This window comes from Schistocerca cancellata, unplaced genomic scaffold (assembly GCF_023864275.1).
Source record: "Schistocerca cancellata isolate TAMUIC-IGC-003103 unplaced genomic scaffold, iqSchCanc2.1 HiC_scaffold_710, whole genome shotgun sequence".
In the NCBI taxonomy this organism is placed as follows: domain Eukaryota; kingdom Metazoa; phylum Arthropoda; class Insecta; order Orthoptera; family Acrididae; genus Schistocerca; species Schistocerca cancellata.
In genome coordinates, this window is record NW_026046721.1 from 55,290 (window position 1) to 70,599 (window position 15,310).

The window sequence follows — 15,310 nt, forward strand, 5'->3', positions numbered from 1 at the left end:
AAATAACGAGACGTCTATGAAACGGCTGAATATTGGTGCGACTATGTGACCTATATAGCACATTAAACGAGTAATGCCTGTAAGAGCAAGCAATTTTAAGATAATTCGAAGATTTATCATTAACCTACGGAGGCTAAGAATCCCATGATTATCAACTAGCTATTACAAGCTGAGCAAATGAATTTCCTTTAAAATAGGTTTAAAACATAGGGAGGTTCTGACCGAGTGGGCATGCTCTGGAGCCTCTTTGCTCGTGAGATTAGAAAAACAGTCCTCTGGGCCGGATTTGAACCAGCGACCTATGGATAACTGTGAATCCTCCACTACAGTCCACCGCTCTACCAACTGAGCTACCAGAGGCTCTGCTTACTTTGTTATTCGTACTGATTGCTTTAGCTCCGTCCCTGTCTTTCGTTTCCACACACAGCTACTCAGCGCGGCCATATAGACGCACAGAAATGCAGCCATCGGCTGCTACTGCAAACATTGCCCAGATTAAGTTTTATAATGCTCGATCGTATCAATTAGGTTAAAAAATGCAAGTAGGAAGTGTCTGAATTATGTCAGAGTACTGCTAAGTGTATTTACGAGTCCCATGCTCCTGTCTGGTTCCATGGTGTAACGGTTAGCACTCTGGACTCTGAATCCAGCGATCCGAGTTCGAATCTCGGTGGAACCTTCGTTTAGTCTAAATTTTCTGTAATAAGCGTTTCTCGCCGAGGAAGTAGCAGTGATAGGCTCAGGGATTTAGTTCCTACGTTTGTGTAAATAACGAGACGTCTATGAAACGGCTGAATATTGGTGCGACTATGTGACCTATATAGCACATTAAACGAGTAATGCCTGTAAGAGCAAGCAATTTTAAGATAATTCGAAGATTTATCATTAACCTACGGAGGCTAAGAATCCCATGATTATCAACTAGCTATTACAAGCTGAGCAAATGAATTTCCTTTAAAATAGGTTTAAAACATAGGGAGGTTCTGACCGAGTGGGCATGCTCTGGAGCCTCTTTGCTCGTGAGATTAGAAAAACAGTCCTCTGGGCCGGATTTGAACCAGCGACCTATGGATAACTGTGAATCCTCCACTACAGTCCACCGCTCTACCAACTGAGCTACCAGAGGCTCTGCTTACTTTGTTATTCGTACTGATTGCTTTAGCTCCGTCCCTGTCTTTCGTTTCCACACACAGCTACTCAGCGCGGCCATATAGACGCACAGAAATGCAGCCATCGGCTGCTACTGCAAACATTGCCCAGATTAAGTTTTATAATGCTCGATCGTATCAATTAGGTTAAAAAATGCAAGTAGGAAGTGTCTGAATTATGTCAGAGTACTGCTAAGTGTATTTACGAGTCCCATGCTCCTGTCTGGTTCCATGGTGTAACGGTTAGCACTCTGGACTCTGAATCCAGCGATCCGAGTTCGAATCTCGGTGGAACCTTCGTTTAGTCTAAATTTTCTGTAATAAGCGTTTCTCGCCGAGGAAGTAGCAGTGATAGGCTCAGGGATTTAGTTCCTACGTTTGTGTAAATAACGAGACGTCTATGAAACGGCTGAATATTGGTGCGACTATGTGACCTATATAGCACATTAAACGAGTAATGCCTGTAAGAGCAAGCAATTTTAAGATAATTCGAAGATTTATCATTAACCTACGGAGGCTAAGAATCCCATGATTATCAACTAGCTATTACAAGCTGAGCAAATGAATTTCCTTTAAAATAGGTTTAAAACATAGGGAGGTTCTGACCGAGTGGGCATGCTCTGGAGCCTCTTTGCTCGTGAGATTAGAAAAACAGTCCTCTGGGCCGGATTTGAACCAGCGACCTATGGATAACTGTGAATCCTCCACTACAGTCCACCGCTCTACCAACTGAGCTACCAGAGGCTCTGCTTACTTTGTTATTCGTACTGATTGCTTTAGCTCCGTCCCTGTCTTTCGTTTCCACACACAGCTACTCAGCGCGGCCATATAGACGCACAGAAATGCAGCCATCGGCTGCAACTGCAAACATTGCCCAGATTAAGTTTTATAATGCTCGATCGTATCAATTAGGTTAAAAAATGCAAGTAGGAAGTGTCTGAATTATGTCAGAGTACTGCTAAGTGTATTTACGAGTCCCATGCTCCTGTCTGGTTCCATGGTGTAACGGTTAGCACTCTGGACTCTGAATCCAGCGATCCGAGTTCGAATCTCGGTGGAACCTTCGTTTAGTCTAAATTTTCTGTAATAAGCGTTTCTCGCCGAGGAAGTAGCAGTGATAGGCTCAGGGATTTAGTTCCTACGTTTGTGTAAATAACGAGACGTCTATGAAACGGCTGAATATTGGTGCGACTATGTGACCTATATAGCACATTAAACGAGTAATGCCTGTAAGAGCAAGCAATTTTAAGATAATTCGAAGATTTATCATTAACCTACGGAGGCTAAGAATCCCATGATTATCAACTAGCTATTACAAGCTGAGCAAATGAATTTCCTTTAAAATAGGTTTAAAACATAGGGAGGTTCTGACCGAGTGGGCATGCTCTGGAGCCTCTTTGCTCGTGAGATTAGAAAAACAGTCCTCTGGGCCGGATTTGAACCAGCGACCTATGGATAACTGTGAATCCTCCACTACAGTCCACCGCTCTACCAACTGAGCTACCAGAGGCTCTGCTTACTTTGTTATTCGTACTGATTGCTTTAGCTCCGTCCCTGTCTTTCGTTTCCACACACAGCTACTCAGCGCGGCCATATAGACGCACAGAAATGCAGCCATCGGCTGCAACTGCAAACATTGCCCAGATTAAGTTTTATAATGCTCGATCGTATCAATTAGGTTAAAAAATGCAAGTAGGAAGTGTCTGAATTATGTCAGAGTACTGCTAAGTGTATTTACGAGTCCCATGCTCCTGTCTGGTTCCATGGTGTAACGGTTAGCACTCTGGACTCTGAATCCAGCGATCCGAGTTCGAATCTCGGTGGAACCTTCGTTTAGTCTAAATTTTCTGTAATAAGCGTTTCTCGCCGAGGAAGTAGCAGTGATAGGCTCAGGGATTTAGTTCCTACGTTTGTGTAAATAACGAGACGTCTATGAAACGGCTGAATATTGGTGCGACTATGTGACCTATATAGCACATTAAACGAGTAATGCCTGTAAGAGCAAGCAATTTTAAGATAATTCGAAGATTTATCATTAACCTACGGAGGCTAAGAATCCCATGATTATCAACTAGCTATTACAAGCTGAGCAAATGAATTTCCTTTAAAATAGGTTTAAAACATAGGGAGGTTCTGACCGAGTGGGCATGCTCTGGAGCCTCTTTGCTCGTGAGATTAGAAAAACAGTCCTCTGGGCCGGATTTGAACCAGCGACCTATGGATAACTGTGAATCCTCCACTACAGTCCACCGCTCTACCAACTGAGCTACCAGAGGCTCTGCTTACTTTGTTATTCGTACTGATTGCTTTAGCTCCGTCCCTGTCTTTCGTTTCCACACACAGCTACTCAGCGCGGCCATATAGACGCACAGAAATGCAGCCATCGGCTGCAACTGCAAACATTGCCCAGATTAAGTTTTATAATGCTCGATCGTATCAATTAGGTTAAAAAATGCAAGTAGGAAGTGTCTGAATTATGTCAGAGTACTGCTAAGTGTATTTACGAGTCCCATGCTCCTGTCTGGTTCCATGGTGTAACGGTTAGCACTCTGGACTCTGAATCCAGCGATCCGAGTTCGAATCTCGGTGGAACCTTCGTTTAGTCTAAATTTTCTGTAATAAGCGTTTCTCGCCGAGGAAGTAGCAGTGATAGGCTCAGGGATTTAGTTCCTACGTTTGTGTAAATAACGAGACGTCTATGAAACGGCTGAATATTCGTGCGACTATGTGACCTATATAGCACATTAAACGAGTAATGCCTGTAAGAGCAAGCAATTTTAAGATAATTCGAAGATTTATCATTAACCTACGGAGGCTAAGAATCCCATGATTATCAACTAGCTATTACAAGCTGAGCAAATGAATTTCCTTTAAAATAGGTTTAAAACATAGGGAGGTTCTGACCGAGTGGGCATGCTCTGGAGCCTCTTTGCTCGTGAGATTAGAAAAACAGTCCTCTGGGCCGGATTTGAACCAGCGACCTATGGATAACTGTGAATCCTCCACTACAGTCCACCGCTCTACCAACTGAGCTACCAGAGGCTCTGCTTACTTTGTTATTCGTACTGATTGCTTTAGCTCCGTCCCTGTCTTTCGTTTCCACACACAGCTACTCAGCGCGGCCATATAGACGCACAGAAATGCAGCCATCGGCTGCAACTGCAAACATTGCCCAGATTAAGTTTTATAATGCTCGATCGTATCAATTAGGTTAAAAAATGCAAGTAGGAAGTGTCTGAATTATGTCAGAGTACTGCTAAGTGTATTTACGAGTCCCATGCTCCTGTCTGGTTCCATGGTGTAACGGTTAGCACTCTGGACTCTGAATCCAGCGATCCGAGTTCGAATCTCGGTGGAACCTTCGTTTAGTCTAAATTTTCTGTAATAAGCGTTTCTCGCCGAGGAAGTAGCAGTGATAGGCTCAGGGATTTAGTTCCTACGTTTGTGTAAATAACGAGACGTCTATGAAACGGCTGAATATTGGTGCGACTATGTGACCTATATAGCACATTAAACGAGTAATGCCTGTAAGAGCAAGCAATTTTAAGATAATTCGAAGATTTATCATTAACCTACGGAGGCTAAGAATCCCATGATTATCAACTAGCTATTACAAGCTGAGCAAATGAATTTCCTTTAAAATAGGTTTAAAACATAGGGAGGTTCTGACCGAGTGGGCATGCTCTGGAGCCTCTTTGCTCGTGAGATTAGAAAAACAGTCCTCTGGGCCGGATTTGAACCAGCGACCTATGGATAACTGTGAATCCTCCACTACAGTCCACCGCTCTACCAACTGAGCTACCAGAGGCTCTGCTTACTTTGTTATTCGTACTGATTGCTTTAGCTCCGTCCCTGTCTTTCGTTTCCACACACAGCTACTCAGCGCGGCCATATAGACGCACAGAAATGCAGCCATCGGCTGCAACTGCAAACATTGCCCAGATTAAGTTTTATAATGCTCGATCGTATCAATTAGGTTAAAAAATGCAAGTAGGAAGTGTCTGAATTATGTCAGAGTACTGCTAAGTGTATTTACGAGTCCCATGCTCCTGTCTGGTTCCATGGTGTAACGGTTAGCACTCTGGACTCTGAATCCAGCGATCCGAGTTCGAATCTCGGTGGAACCTTCGTTTAGTCTAAATTTTCTGTAATAAGCGTTTCTCGCCGAGGAAGTAGCAGTGATAGGCTCAGGGATTTAGTTCCTACGTTTGTGTAAATAACGAGACGTCTATGAAACGGCTGAATATTCGTGCGACTATGTGACCTATATAGCACATTAAACGAGTAATGCCTGTAAGAGCAAGCAATTTTAAGATAATTCGAAGATTTATCATTAACCTACGGAGGCTAAGAATCCCATGATTATCAACTAGCTATTACAAGCTGAGCAAATGAATTTCCTTTAAAATAGGTTTAAAACATAGGGAGGTTCTGACCGAGTGGGCATGCTATGGAGCCTCTTTGCTCGTGAGATTAGAAAAACAGTCCTCTGGGCCGGATTTGAACCAGCGACCTATGGATAACTGTGAATCCTCCACTACAGTCCACCGCTCTACCAACTGAGCTACCAGAGGCTCTGCTTACTTTGTTATTCGTACTGATTGCTTTAGCTCCGTCCCTGTCTTTCGTTTCCACACACAGCTACTCAGCGCGGCCATATAGACGCACAGAAATGCAGCCATCGGCTGCAACTGCAAACATTGCCCAGATTAAGTTTTATAATGCTCGATCGTATCAATTAGGTTAAAAAATGCAAGTAGGAAGTGTCTGAATTATGTCAGAGTACTGCTAAGTGTATTTACGAGTCCCATGCTCCTGTCTGGTTCCATGGTGTAACGGTTAGCACTCTGGACTCTGAATCCAGCGATCCGAGTTCGAATCTCGGTGGAACCTTCGTTTAGTCTAAATTTTCTGTAATAAGCGTTTCTCGCCGAGGAAGTAGCAGTGATAGGCTCAGGGATTTAGTTCCTACGTTTGTGTAAATAACGAGACGTCTATGAAACGGCTGAATATTGGTGCGACTATGTGACCTATATAGCACATTAAACGAGTAATGCCTGTAAGAGCAAGCAATTTTAAGATAATTCGAAGATTTATCATTAACCTACGGAGGCTAAGAATCCCATGATTATCAACTAGCTATTACAAGCTGAGCAAATGAATTTCCTTTAAAATAGGTTTAAAACATAGGGAGGTTCTGACCGAGTGGGCATGCTCTGGAGCCTCTTTGCTCGTGAGATTAGAAAAACAGTCCTCTGGGCCGGATTTGAACCAGCGACCTATGGATAACTGTGAATCCTCCACTACAGTCCACCGCTCTACCAACTGAGCTACCAGAGGCTCTGCTTACTTTGTTATTCGTACTGATTGCTTTAGCTCCGTCCCTGTCTTTCGTTTCCACACACAGCTACTCAGCGCGGCCATATAGACGCACAGAAATGCAGCCATCGGCTGCAACTGCAAACATTGCCCAGATTAAGTTTTATAATGCTCGATCGTATCAATTAGGTTAAAAAATGCAAGTAGGAAGTGTCTGAATTATGTCAGAGTACTGCTAAGTGTATTTACGAGTCCCATGCTCCTGTCTGGTTCCATGGTGTAACGGTTAGCACTCTGGACTCTGAATCCAGCGATCCGAGTTCGAATCTCGGTGGAACCTTCGTTTAGTCTAAATTTTCTGTAATAAGCGTTTCTCGCCGAGGAAGTAGCAGTGATAGGCTCAGGGATTTAGTTCCTACGTTTGTGTAAATAACGAGACGTCTATGAAACGGCTGAATATTCGTGCGACTATGTGACCTATATAGCACATTAAACGAGTAATGCCTGTAAGAGCAAGCAATTTTAAGATAATTCGAAGATTTATCATTAACCTACGGAGGCTAAGAATCCCATGATTATCAACTAGCTATTACAAGCTGAGCAAATGAATTTCCTTTAAAATAGGTTTAAAACATAGGGAGGTTCTGACCGAGTGGGCATGCTCTGGAGCCTCTTTGCTCGTGAGATTAGAAAAACAGTCCTCTGGGCCGGATTTGAACCAGCGACCTATGGATAACTGTGAATCCTCCACTACAGTCCACCGCTCTACCAACTGAGCTACCAGAGGCTCTGCTTACTTTGTTATTCGTACTGATTGCTTTAGCTCCGTCCCTGTCTTTCGTTTCCACACACAGCTACTCAGCGCGGCCATATAGACGCACAGAAATGCAGCCATCGGCTGCAACTGCAAACATTGCCCAGATTAAGTTTTATAATGCTCGATCGTATCAATTAGGTTAAAAAATGCAAGTAGGAAGTGTCTGAATTATGTCAGAGTACTGCTAAGTGTATTTACGAGTCCCATGCTCCTGTCTGGTTCCATGGTGTAACGGTTAGCACTCTGGACTCTGAATCCAGCGATCCGAGTTCGAATCTCGGTGGAACCTTCGTTTAGTCTAAATTTTCTGTAATAAGCGTTTCTCGCCGAGGAAGTAGCAGTGATAGGCTCAGGGATTTAGTTCCTACGTTTGTGTAAATAACGAGACGTCTATGAAACGGCTGAATATTGGTGCGACTATGTGACCTATATAGCACATTAAACGAGTAATGCCTGTAAGAGCAAGCAATTTTAAGATAATTCGAAGATTTATCATTAACCTACGGAGGCTAAGAATCCCATGATTATCAACTAGCTATTACAAGCTGAGCAAATGAATTTCCTTTAAAATAGGTTTAAAACATAGGGAGGTTCTGACCGAGTGGGCATGCTCTGGAGCCTCTTTGCTCGTGAGATTAGAAAAACAGTCCTCTGGGCCGGATTTGAACCAGCGACCTATGGATAACTGTGAATCCTCCACTACAGTCCACCGCTCTACCAACTGAGCTACCAGAGGCTCTGCTTACTTTGTTATTCGTACTGATTGCTTTAGCTCCGTCCCTGTCTTTCGTTTCCACACACAGCTACTCAGCGCGGCCATATAGACGCACAGAAATGCAGCCATCGGCTGCAACTGCAAACATTGCCCAGATTAAGTTTTATAATGCTCGATCGTATCAATTAGGTTAAAAAATGCAAGTAGGAAGTGTCTGAATTATGTCAGAGTACTGCTAAGTGTATTTACGAGTCCCATGCTCCTGTCTGGTTCCATGGTGTAACGGTTAGCACTCTGGACTCTGAATCCAGCGATCCGAGTTCGAATCTCGGTGGAACCTTCGTTTAGTCTAAATTTTCTGTAATAAGCGTTTCTCGCCGAGGAAGTAGCAGTGATAGGCTCAGGGATTTAGTTCCTACGTTTGTGTAAATAACGAGACGTCTATGAAACGGCTGAATATTGGTGCGACTATGTGACCTATATAGCACATTAAACGAGTAATGCCTGTAAGAGCAAGCAATTTTAAGATAATTCGAAGATTTATCATTAACCTACGGAGGCTAAGAATCCCATGATTATCAACTAGCTATTACAAGCTGAGCAAATGAATTTCCTTTAAAATAGGTTTAAAACATAGGGAGGTTCTGACCGAGTGGGCATGCTCTGGAGCCTCTTTGCTCGTGAGATTAGAAAAACAGTCCTCTGGGCCGGATTTGAACCAGCGACCTATGGATAACTGTGAATCCTCCACTACAGTCCACCGCTCTACCAACTGAGCTACCAGAGGCTCTGCTTACTTTGTTATTCGTACTGATTGCTTTAGCTCCGTCCCTGTCTTTCGTTTCCACACACAGCTACTCAGCGCGGCCATATAGACGCACAGAAATGCAGCCATCGGCTGCAACTGCAAACATTGCCCAGATTAAGTTTTATAATGCTCGATCGTATCAATTAGGTTAAAAAATGCAAGTAGGAAGTGTCTGAATTATGTCAGAGTACTGCTAAGTGTATTTACGAGTCCCATGCTCCTGTCTGGTTCCATGGTGTAACGGTTAGCACTCTGGACTCTGAATCCAGCGATCCGAGTTCGAATCTCGGTGGAACCTTCGTTTAGTCTAAATTTTCTGTAATAAGCGTTTCTCGCCGAGGAAGTAGCAGTGATAGGCTCAGGGATTTAGTTCCTACGTTTGTGTAAATAACGAGACGTCTATGAAACGGCTGAATATTGGTGCGACTATGTGACCTATATAGCACATTAAACGAGTAATGCCTGTAAGAGCAAGCAATTTTAAGATAATTCGAAGATTTATCATTAACCTACGGAGGCTAAGAATCCCATGATTATCAACTAGCTATTACAAGCTGAGCAAATGAATTTCCTTTAAAATAGGTTTAAAACATAGGGAGGTTCTGACCGAGTGGGCATGCTCTGGAGCCTCTTTGCTCGTGAGATTAGAAAAACAGTCCTCTGGGCCGGATTTGAACCAGCGACCTATGGATAACTGTGAATCCTCCACTACAGTCCACCGCTCTACCAACTGAGCTACCAGAGGCTCTGCTTACTTTGTTATTCGTACTGATTGCTTTAGCTCCGTCCCTGTCTTTCGTTTCCACACACAGCTACTCAGCGCGGCCATATAGACGCACAGAAATGCAGCCATCGGCTGCAACTGCAAACATTGCCCAGATTAAGTTTTATAATGCTCGATCGTATCAATTAGGTTAAAAAATGCAAGTAGGAAGTGTCTGAATTATGTCAGAGTACTGCTAAGTGTATTTACGAGTCCCATGCTCCTGTCTGGTTCCATGGTGTAACGGTTAGCACTCTGGACTCTGAATCCAGCGATCCGAGTTCGAATCTCGGTGGAACCTTCGTTTAGTCTAAATTTTCTGTAATAAGCGTTTCTCGCCGAGGAAGTAGCAGTGATAGGCTCAGGGATTTAGTTCCTACGTTTGTGTAAATAACGAGACGTCTATGAAACGGCTGAATATTGGTGCGACTATGTGACCTATATAGCACATTAAACGAGTAATGCCTGTAAGAGCAAGCAATTTTAAGATAATTCGAAGATTTATCATTAACCTACGGAGGCTAAGAATCCCATGATTATCAACTAGCTATTACAAGCTGAGCAAATGAATTTCCTTTAAAATAGGTTTAAAACATAGGGAGGTTCTGACCGAGTGGGCATGCTCTGGAGCCTCTTTGCTCGTGAGATTAGAAAAACAGTCCTCTGGGCCGGATTTGAACCAGCGACCTATGGATAACTGTGAATCCTCCACTACAGTCCACCGCTCTACCAACTGAGCTACCAGAGGCTCTGCTTACTTTGTTATTCGTACTGATTGCTTTAGCTCCGTCCCTGTCTTTCGTTTCCACACACAGCTACTCAGCGCGGCCATATAGACGCACAGAAATGCAGCCATCGGCTGCAACTGCAAACATTGCCCAGATTAAGTTTTATAATGCTCGATCGTATCAATTAGGTTAAAAAATGCAAGTAGGAAGTGTCTGAATTATGTCAGAGTACTGCTAAGTGTATTTACGAGTCCCATGCTCCTGTCTGGTTCCATGGTGTAACGGTTAGCACTCTGGACTCTGAATCCAGCGATCCGAGTTCGAATCTCGGTGGAACCTTCGTTTAGTCTAAATTTTCTGTAATAAGCGTTTCTCGCCGAGGAAGTAGCAGTGATAGGCTCAGGGATTTAGTTCCTACGTTTGTGTAAATAACGAGACGTCTATGAAACGGCTGAATATTGGTGCGACTATGTGACCTATATAGCACATTAAACGAGTAATGCCTGTAAGAGCAAGCAATTTTAAGATAATTCGAAGATTTATCATTAACCTACGGAGGCTAAGAATCCCATGATTATCAACTAGCTATTACAAGCTGAGCAAATGAATTTCCTTTAAAATAGGTTTAAAACATAGGGAGGTTCTGACCGAGTGGGCATGCTCTGGAGCCTCTTTGCTCGTGAGATTAGAAAAACAGTCCTCTGGGCCGGATTTGAACCAGCGACCTATGGATAACTGTGAATCCTCCACTACAGTCCACCGCTCTACCAACTGAGCTACCAGAGGCTCTGCTTACTTTGTTATTCGTACTGATTGCTTTAGCTCCGTCCCTGTCTTTCGTTTCCACACACAGCTACTCAGCGCGGCCATATAGACGCACAGAAATGCAGCCATCGGCTGCAACTGCAAACATTGCCCAGATTAAGTTTTATAATGCTCGATCGTATCAATTAGGTTAAAAAATGCAAGTAGGAAGTGTCTGAATTATGTCAGAGTACTGCTAAGTGTATTTACGAGTCCCATGCTCCTGTCTGGTTCCATGGTGTAACGGTTAGCACTCTGGACTCTGAATCCAGCGATCCGAGTTCGAATCTCGGTGGAACCTTCGTTTAGTCTAAATTTTCTGTAATAAGCGTTTCTCGCCGAGGAAGTAGCAGTGATAGGCTCAGGGATTTAGTTCCTACGTTTGTGTAAATAACGAGACGTCTATGAAACGGCTGAATATTGGTGCGACTATGTGACCTATATAGCACATTAAACGAGTAATGCCTGTAAGAGCAAGCAATTTTAAGATAATTCGAAGATTTATCATTAACCTACGGAGGCTAAGAATCCCATGATTATCAACTAGCTATTACAAGCTGAGCAAATGAATTTCCTTTAAAATAGGTTTAAAACATAGGGAGGTTCTGACCGAGTGGGCATGCTCTGGAGCCTCTTTGCTCGTGAGATTAGAAAAACAGTCCTCTGGGCCGGATTTGAACCAGCGACCTATGGATAACTGTGAATCCTCCACTACAGTCCACCGCTCTACCAACTGAGCTACCAGAGGCTCTGCTTACTTTGTTATTCGTACTGATTGCTTTAGCTCCGTCCCTGTCTTTCGTTTCCACACACAGCTACTCAGCGCGGCCATATAGACGCACAGAAATGCAGCCATCGGCTGCAACTGCAAACATTGCCCAGATTAAGTTTTATAATGCTCGATCGTATCAATTAGGTTAAAAAATGCAAGTAGGAAGTGTCTGAATTATGTCAGAGTACTGCTAAGTGTATTTACGAGTCCCATGCTCCTGTCTGGTTCCATGGTGTAACGGTTAGCACTCTGGACTCTGAATCCAGCGATCCGAGTTCGAATCTCGGTGGAACCTTCGTTTAGTCTAAATTTTCTGTAATAAGCGTTTCTCGCCGAGGAAGTAGCAGTGATAGGCTCAGGGATTTAGTTCCTACGTTTGTGTAAATAACGAGACGTCTATGAAACGGCTGAATATTGGTGCGACTATGTGACCTATATAGCACATTAAACGAGTAATGCCTGTAAGAGCAAGCAATTTTAAGATAATTCGAAGATTTATCATTAACCTACGGAGGCTAAGAATCCCATGATTATCAACTAGCTATTACAAGCTGAGCAAATGAATTTCCTTTAAAATAGGTTTAAAACATAGGGAGGTTCTGACCGAGTGGGCATGCTCTGGAGCCTCTTTGCTCGTGAGATTAGAAAAACAGTCCTCTGGGCCGGATTTGAACCAGCGACCTATGGATAACTGTGAATCCTCCACTACAGTCCACCGCTCTACCAACTGAGCTACCAGAGGCTCTGCTTACTTTGTTATTCGTACTGATTGCTTTAGCTCCGTCCCTGTCTTTCGTTTCCACACACAGCTACTCAGCGCGGCCATATAGACGCACAGAAATGCAGCCATCGGCTGCAACTGCAAACATTGCCCAGATTAAGTTTTATAATGCTCGATCGTATCAATTAGGTTAAAAAATGCAAGTAGGAAGTGTCTGAATTATGTCAGAGTACTGCTAAGTGTATTTACGAGTCCCATGCTCCTGTCTGGTTCCATGGTGTAACGGTTAGCACTCTGGACTCTGAATCCAGCGATCCGAGTTCGAATCTCGGTGGAACCTTCGTTTAGTCTAAATTTTCTGTAATAAGCGTTTCTCGCCGAGGAAGTAGCAGTGATAGGCTCAGGGATTTAGTTCCTACGTTTGTGTAAATAACGAGACGTCTATGAAACGGCTGAATATTGGTGCGACTATGTGACCTATATAGCACATTAAACGAGTAATGCCTGTAAGAGCAAGCAATTTTAAGATAATTCGAAGATTTATCATTAACCTACGGAGGCTAAGAATCCCATGATTATCAACTAGCTATTACAAGCTGAGCAAATGAATTTCCTTTAAAATAGGTTTAAAACATAGGGAGGTTCTGACCGAGTGGGCATGCTCTGGAGCCTCTTTGCTCGTGAGATTAGAAAAACAGTCCTCTGGGCCGGATTTGAACCAGCGACCTATGGATAACTGTGAATCCTCCACTACAGTCCACCGCTCTACCAACTGAGCTACCAGAGGCTCTGCTTACTTTGTTATTCGTACTGATTGCTTTAGCTCCGTCCCTGTCTTTCGTTTCCACACACAGCTACTCAGCGCGGCCATATAGACGCACAGAAATGCAGCCATCGGCTGCAACTGCAAACATTGCCCAGATTAAGTTTTATAATGCTCGATCGTATCAATTAGGTTAAAAAATGCAAGTAGGAAGTGTCTGAATTATGTCAGAGTACTGCTAAGTGTATTTACGAGTCCCATGCTCCTGTCTGGTTCCATGGTGTAACGGTTAGCACTCTGGACTCTGAATCCAGCGATCCGAGTTCGAATCTCGGTGGAACCTTCGTTTAGTCTAAATTTTCTGTAATAAGCGTTTCTCGCCGAGGAAGTAGCAGTGATAGGCTCAGGGATTTAGTTCCTACGTTTGTGTAAATAACGAGACGTCTATGAAACGGCTGAATATTGGTGCGACTATGTGACCTATATAGCACATTAAACGAGTAATGCCTGTAAGAGCAAGCAATTTTAAGATAATTCGAAGATTTATCATTAACCTACGGAGGCTAAGAATCCCATGATTATCAACTAGCTATTACAAGCTGAGCAAATGAATTTCCTTTAAAATAGGTTTAAAACATAGGGAGTTTCTGACCGAGTGGGCATGCTCTGGAGCCTCTTTGCTCGTGAGATTAGAAAAACAGTCCTCTGGGCCGGATTTGAACCAGCGACCTATGGATAACTGTGAATCCTCCACTACAGTCCACCGCTCTACCAACTGAGCTACCAGAGGCTCTGCTTACTTTGTTATTCGTACTGATTGCTTTAGCTCCGTCCCTGTCTTTCGTTTCCACACACAGCTACTCAGCGCGGCCATATAGACGCACAGAAATGCAGCCATCGGCTGCAACTGCAAACATTGCCCAGATTAAGTTTTATAATGCTCGATCGTATCAATTAGGTTAAAAAATGCAAGTAGGAAGTGTCTGAATTATGTCAGAGTACTGCTAAGTGTATTTACGAGTCCCATGCTCCTGTCTGGTTCCATGGTGTAACGGTTAGCACTCTGGACTCTGAATCCAGCGATCCGAGTTCGAATCTCGGTGGAACCTTCGTTTAGTCTAAATTTTCTGTAATAAGCGTTTCTCGCCGAGGAAGTAGCAGTGATAGGCTCAGGGATTTAGTTCCTACGTTTGTGTAAATAACGAGACGTCTATGAAACGGCTGAATATTGGTGCGACTATGTGACCTATATAGCACATTAAACGAGTAATGCCTGTAAGAGCAAGCAATTTTAAGATAATTCGAAGATTTATCATTAACCTACGGAGGCTAAGAATCCCATGATTATCAACTAGCTATTACAAGCTGAGCAAATGAATTTCCTTTAAAATAGGTTTAAAACATAGGGAGGTTCTGACCGAGTGGGCATGCTCTGGAGCCTCTTTGCTCGTGAGATTAGAAAAACAGTCCTCTGGGCCGGATTTGAACCAGCGACCTATGGATAACTGTGAATCCTCCACTACAGTCCACCGCTCTACCAACTGAGCTACCAGAGGCTCTGCTTACTTTGTTATTCGTACTGATTGCTTTAGCTCCGTCCCTGTCTTTCGTTTCCACACACAGCTACTCAGCGCGGCCATATAGACGCACAGAAATGCAGCCATCGGCTGCAACTGCAAACATTGCCCAGATTAAGTTTTATAATGCTCGATCGTATCAATTAGGTTAAAAAATGCAAGTAGGAAGTGTCTGAATTATGTCAGAGTACTGCTAAGTGTATTTACGAGTCCCATGCTCCTGTCTGGTTCCATGGTGTAACGGTTAGCACTCTGGACTCTGAATCCAGCGATCCGAGTTCGAATCTCGGTGGAACCTTCGTTTAGTCTAAATTTTCTGTAATAAGCGTTTCTCGCCGAGGAAGTAGCAGTGATAGGCTCAGGGATTTAGTTCCT

General features: G+C 43.5%; 40 non-coding genes across 40 annotated transcripts; 20 read left to right on the top strand and 20 right to left on the bottom strand.

Annotated features, from left to right (window-relative positions):
• Positions 1 to 271: 271 nt before the first annotated feature.
• Positions 272 to 360, bottom strand: Trnay-gua (transfer RNA tyrosine (anticodon GUA)). The gene is given in 2 exon segments: positions 272 to 307; positions 324 to 360. It is a non-coding gene; the product is annotated as a tRNA-Tyr (tRNA).
• A 247-nt stretch (positions 361 to 607) lies between these two features.
• On the top strand, positions 608 to 679 carry Trnaq-cug (transfer RNA glutamine (anticodon CUG)). Its single transcript has one exon. It is a non-coding gene; the product is annotated as a tRNA-Gln (tRNA).
• A 358-nt stretch (positions 680 to 1,037) lies between these two features.
• Positions 1,038 to 1,126, bottom strand: Trnay-gua (transfer RNA tyrosine (anticodon GUA)). Its single transcript is given in 2 exon segments — positions 1,038 to 1,073; positions 1,090 to 1,126. It is a non-coding gene; the product is annotated as a tRNA-Tyr (tRNA).
• A 247-nt stretch (positions 1,127 to 1,373) lies between these two features.
• Trnaq-cug (transfer RNA glutamine (anticodon CUG)) lies at positions 1,374 to 1,445 on the top strand. The gene has a single exon. It is a non-coding gene; the product is annotated as a tRNA-Gln (tRNA).
• Positions 1,446 to 1,803: 358 nt separating this feature from the next.
• Trnay-gua (transfer RNA tyrosine (anticodon GUA)) lies at positions 1,804 to 1,892 on the bottom strand. Its single transcript is given in 2 exon segments — positions 1,804 to 1,839; positions 1,856 to 1,892. It is a non-coding gene; the product is annotated as a tRNA-Tyr (tRNA).
• A 247-nt stretch (positions 1,893 to 2,139) lies between these two features.
• Positions 2,140 to 2,211, top strand: Trnaq-cug (transfer RNA glutamine (anticodon CUG)). The gene has a single exon. It is a non-coding gene; the product is annotated as a tRNA-Gln (tRNA).
• A 358-nt stretch (positions 2,212 to 2,569) lies between these two features.
• On the bottom strand, positions 2,570 to 2,658 carry Trnay-gua (transfer RNA tyrosine (anticodon GUA)). Its single transcript is given in 2 exon segments — positions 2,570 to 2,605; positions 2,622 to 2,658. It is a non-coding gene; the product is annotated as a tRNA-Tyr (tRNA).
• A 247-nt stretch (positions 2,659 to 2,905) lies between these two features.
• Positions 2,906 to 2,977, top strand: Trnaq-cug (transfer RNA glutamine (anticodon CUG)). The gene has a single exon. It is a non-coding gene; the product is annotated as a tRNA-Gln (tRNA).
• Positions 2,978 to 3,335: 358 nt separating this feature from the next.
• Positions 3,336 to 3,424, bottom strand: Trnay-gua (transfer RNA tyrosine (anticodon GUA)). Its single transcript is given in 2 exon segments — positions 3,336 to 3,371; positions 3,388 to 3,424. It is a non-coding gene; the product is annotated as a tRNA-Tyr (tRNA).
• A 247-nt stretch (positions 3,425 to 3,671) lies between these two features.
• On the top strand, positions 3,672 to 3,743 carry Trnaq-cug (transfer RNA glutamine (anticodon CUG)). The gene has a single exon. It is a non-coding gene; the product is annotated as a tRNA-Gln (tRNA).
• A 358-nt stretch (positions 3,744 to 4,101) lies between these two features.
• On the bottom strand, positions 4,102 to 4,190 carry Trnay-gua (transfer RNA tyrosine (anticodon GUA)). The gene is given in 2 exon segments: positions 4,102 to 4,137; positions 4,154 to 4,190. It is a non-coding gene; the product is annotated as a tRNA-Tyr (tRNA).
• A 247-nt stretch (positions 4,191 to 4,437) lies between these two features.
• Positions 4,438 to 4,509, top strand: Trnaq-cug (transfer RNA glutamine (anticodon CUG)). Its single transcript has one exon. It is a non-coding gene; the product is annotated as a tRNA-Gln (tRNA).
• Positions 4,510 to 4,867: 358 nt separating this feature from the next.
• Positions 4,868 to 4,956, bottom strand: Trnay-gua (transfer RNA tyrosine (anticodon GUA)). The gene is given in 2 exon segments: positions 4,868 to 4,903; positions 4,920 to 4,956. It is a non-coding gene; the product is annotated as a tRNA-Tyr (tRNA).
• A 247-nt stretch (positions 4,957 to 5,203) lies between these two features.
• On the top strand, positions 5,204 to 5,275 carry Trnaq-cug (transfer RNA glutamine (anticodon CUG)). The gene has a single exon. It is a non-coding gene; the product is annotated as a tRNA-Gln (tRNA).
• A 358-nt stretch (positions 5,276 to 5,633) lies between these two features.
• Trnay-gua (transfer RNA tyrosine (anticodon GUA)) lies at positions 5,634 to 5,722 on the bottom strand. The gene is given in 2 exon segments: positions 5,634 to 5,669; positions 5,686 to 5,722. It is a non-coding gene; the product is annotated as a tRNA-Tyr (tRNA).
• Positions 5,723 to 5,969: 247 nt separating this feature from the next.
• Positions 5,970 to 6,041, top strand: Trnaq-cug (transfer RNA glutamine (anticodon CUG)). The gene has a single exon. It is a non-coding gene; the product is annotated as a tRNA-Gln (tRNA).
• A 358-nt stretch (positions 6,042 to 6,399) lies between these two features.
• On the bottom strand, positions 6,400 to 6,488 carry Trnay-gua (transfer RNA tyrosine (anticodon GUA)). The gene is given in 2 exon segments: positions 6,400 to 6,435; positions 6,452 to 6,488. It is a non-coding gene; the product is annotated as a tRNA-Tyr (tRNA).
• A 247-nt stretch (positions 6,489 to 6,735) lies between these two features.
• Positions 6,736 to 6,807, top strand: Trnaq-cug (transfer RNA glutamine (anticodon CUG)). Its single transcript has one exon. It is a non-coding gene; the product is annotated as a tRNA-Gln (tRNA).
• A 358-nt stretch (positions 6,808 to 7,165) lies between these two features.
• Trnay-gua (transfer RNA tyrosine (anticodon GUA)) lies at positions 7,166 to 7,254 on the bottom strand. Its single transcript is given in 2 exon segments — positions 7,166 to 7,201; positions 7,218 to 7,254. It is a non-coding gene; the product is annotated as a tRNA-Tyr (tRNA).
• Positions 7,255 to 7,501: 247 nt separating this feature from the next.
• On the top strand, positions 7,502 to 7,573 carry Trnaq-cug (transfer RNA glutamine (anticodon CUG)). The gene has a single exon. It is a non-coding gene; the product is annotated as a tRNA-Gln (tRNA).
• A 358-nt stretch (positions 7,574 to 7,931) lies between these two features.
• Trnay-gua (transfer RNA tyrosine (anticodon GUA)) lies at positions 7,932 to 8,020 on the bottom strand. The gene is given in 2 exon segments: positions 7,932 to 7,967; positions 7,984 to 8,020. It is a non-coding gene; the product is annotated as a tRNA-Tyr (tRNA).
• A 247-nt stretch (positions 8,021 to 8,267) lies between these two features.
• Trnaq-cug (transfer RNA glutamine (anticodon CUG)) lies at positions 8,268 to 8,339 on the top strand. The gene has a single exon. It is a non-coding gene; the product is annotated as a tRNA-Gln (tRNA).
• A 358-nt stretch (positions 8,340 to 8,697) lies between these two features.
• Positions 8,698 to 8,786, bottom strand: Trnay-gua (transfer RNA tyrosine (anticodon GUA)). Its single transcript is given in 2 exon segments — positions 8,698 to 8,733; positions 8,750 to 8,786. It is a non-coding gene; the product is annotated as a tRNA-Tyr (tRNA).
• Positions 8,787 to 9,033: 247 nt separating this feature from the next.
• On the top strand, positions 9,034 to 9,105 carry Trnaq-cug (transfer RNA glutamine (anticodon CUG)). Its single transcript has one exon. It is a non-coding gene; the product is annotated as a tRNA-Gln (tRNA).
• Positions 9,106 to 9,463: 358 nt separating this feature from the next.
• Trnay-gua (transfer RNA tyrosine (anticodon GUA)) lies at positions 9,464 to 9,552 on the bottom strand. Its single transcript is given in 2 exon segments — positions 9,464 to 9,499; positions 9,516 to 9,552. It is a non-coding gene; the product is annotated as a tRNA-Tyr (tRNA).
• Positions 9,553 to 9,799: 247 nt separating this feature from the next.
• On the top strand, positions 9,800 to 9,871 carry Trnaq-cug (transfer RNA glutamine (anticodon CUG)). Its single transcript has one exon. It is a non-coding gene; the product is annotated as a tRNA-Gln (tRNA).
• A 358-nt stretch (positions 9,872 to 10,229) lies between these two features.
• Positions 10,230 to 10,318, bottom strand: Trnay-gua (transfer RNA tyrosine (anticodon GUA)). The gene is given in 2 exon segments: positions 10,230 to 10,265; positions 10,282 to 10,318. It is a non-coding gene; the product is annotated as a tRNA-Tyr (tRNA).
• A 247-nt stretch (positions 10,319 to 10,565) lies between these two features.
• Positions 10,566 to 10,637, top strand: Trnaq-cug (transfer RNA glutamine (anticodon CUG)). The gene has a single exon. It is a non-coding gene; the product is annotated as a tRNA-Gln (tRNA).
• A 358-nt stretch (positions 10,638 to 10,995) lies between these two features.
• Positions 10,996 to 11,084, bottom strand: Trnay-gua (transfer RNA tyrosine (anticodon GUA)). The gene is given in 2 exon segments: positions 10,996 to 11,031; positions 11,048 to 11,084. It is a non-coding gene; the product is annotated as a tRNA-Tyr (tRNA).
• Positions 11,085 to 11,331: 247 nt separating this feature from the next.
• Trnaq-cug (transfer RNA glutamine (anticodon CUG)) lies at positions 11,332 to 11,403 on the top strand. Its single transcript has one exon. It is a non-coding gene; the product is annotated as a tRNA-Gln (tRNA).
• Positions 11,404 to 11,761: 358 nt separating this feature from the next.
• On the bottom strand, positions 11,762 to 11,850 carry Trnay-gua (transfer RNA tyrosine (anticodon GUA)). The gene is given in 2 exon segments: positions 11,762 to 11,797; positions 11,814 to 11,850. It is a non-coding gene; the product is annotated as a tRNA-Tyr (tRNA).
• A 247-nt stretch (positions 11,851 to 12,097) lies between these two features.
• Trnaq-cug (transfer RNA glutamine (anticodon CUG)) lies at positions 12,098 to 12,169 on the top strand. Its single transcript has one exon. It is a non-coding gene; the product is annotated as a tRNA-Gln (tRNA).
• A 358-nt stretch (positions 12,170 to 12,527) lies between these two features.
• On the bottom strand, positions 12,528 to 12,616 carry Trnay-gua (transfer RNA tyrosine (anticodon GUA)). The gene is given in 2 exon segments: positions 12,528 to 12,563; positions 12,580 to 12,616. It is a non-coding gene; the product is annotated as a tRNA-Tyr (tRNA).
• Positions 12,617 to 12,863: 247 nt separating this feature from the next.
• Positions 12,864 to 12,935, top strand: Trnaq-cug (transfer RNA glutamine (anticodon CUG)). The gene has a single exon. It is a non-coding gene; the product is annotated as a tRNA-Gln (tRNA).
• A 358-nt stretch (positions 12,936 to 13,293) lies between these two features.
• On the bottom strand, positions 13,294 to 13,382 carry Trnay-gua (transfer RNA tyrosine (anticodon GUA)). Its single transcript is given in 2 exon segments — positions 13,294 to 13,329; positions 13,346 to 13,382. It is a non-coding gene; the product is annotated as a tRNA-Tyr (tRNA).
• A 247-nt stretch (positions 13,383 to 13,629) lies between these two features.
• Positions 13,630 to 13,701, top strand: Trnaq-cug (transfer RNA glutamine (anticodon CUG)). The gene has a single exon. It is a non-coding gene; the product is annotated as a tRNA-Gln (tRNA).
• Positions 13,702 to 14,059: 358 nt separating this feature from the next.
• Positions 14,060 to 14,148, bottom strand: Trnay-gua (transfer RNA tyrosine (anticodon GUA)). Its single transcript is given in 2 exon segments — positions 14,060 to 14,095; positions 14,112 to 14,148. It is a non-coding gene; the product is annotated as a tRNA-Tyr (tRNA).
• A 247-nt stretch (positions 14,149 to 14,395) lies between these two features.
• On the top strand, positions 14,396 to 14,467 carry Trnaq-cug (transfer RNA glutamine (anticodon CUG)). The gene has a single exon. It is a non-coding gene; the product is annotated as a tRNA-Gln (tRNA).
• A 358-nt stretch (positions 14,468 to 14,825) lies between these two features.
• Positions 14,826 to 14,914, bottom strand: Trnay-gua (transfer RNA tyrosine (anticodon GUA)). Its single transcript is given in 2 exon segments — positions 14,826 to 14,861; positions 14,878 to 14,914. It is a non-coding gene; the product is annotated as a tRNA-Tyr (tRNA).
• A 247-nt stretch (positions 14,915 to 15,161) lies between these two features.
• Positions 15,162 to 15,233, top strand: Trnaq-cug (transfer RNA glutamine (anticodon CUG)). The gene has a single exon. It is a non-coding gene; the product is annotated as a tRNA-Gln (tRNA).
• Positions 15,234 to 15,310: the final 77 nt, after the last annotated feature.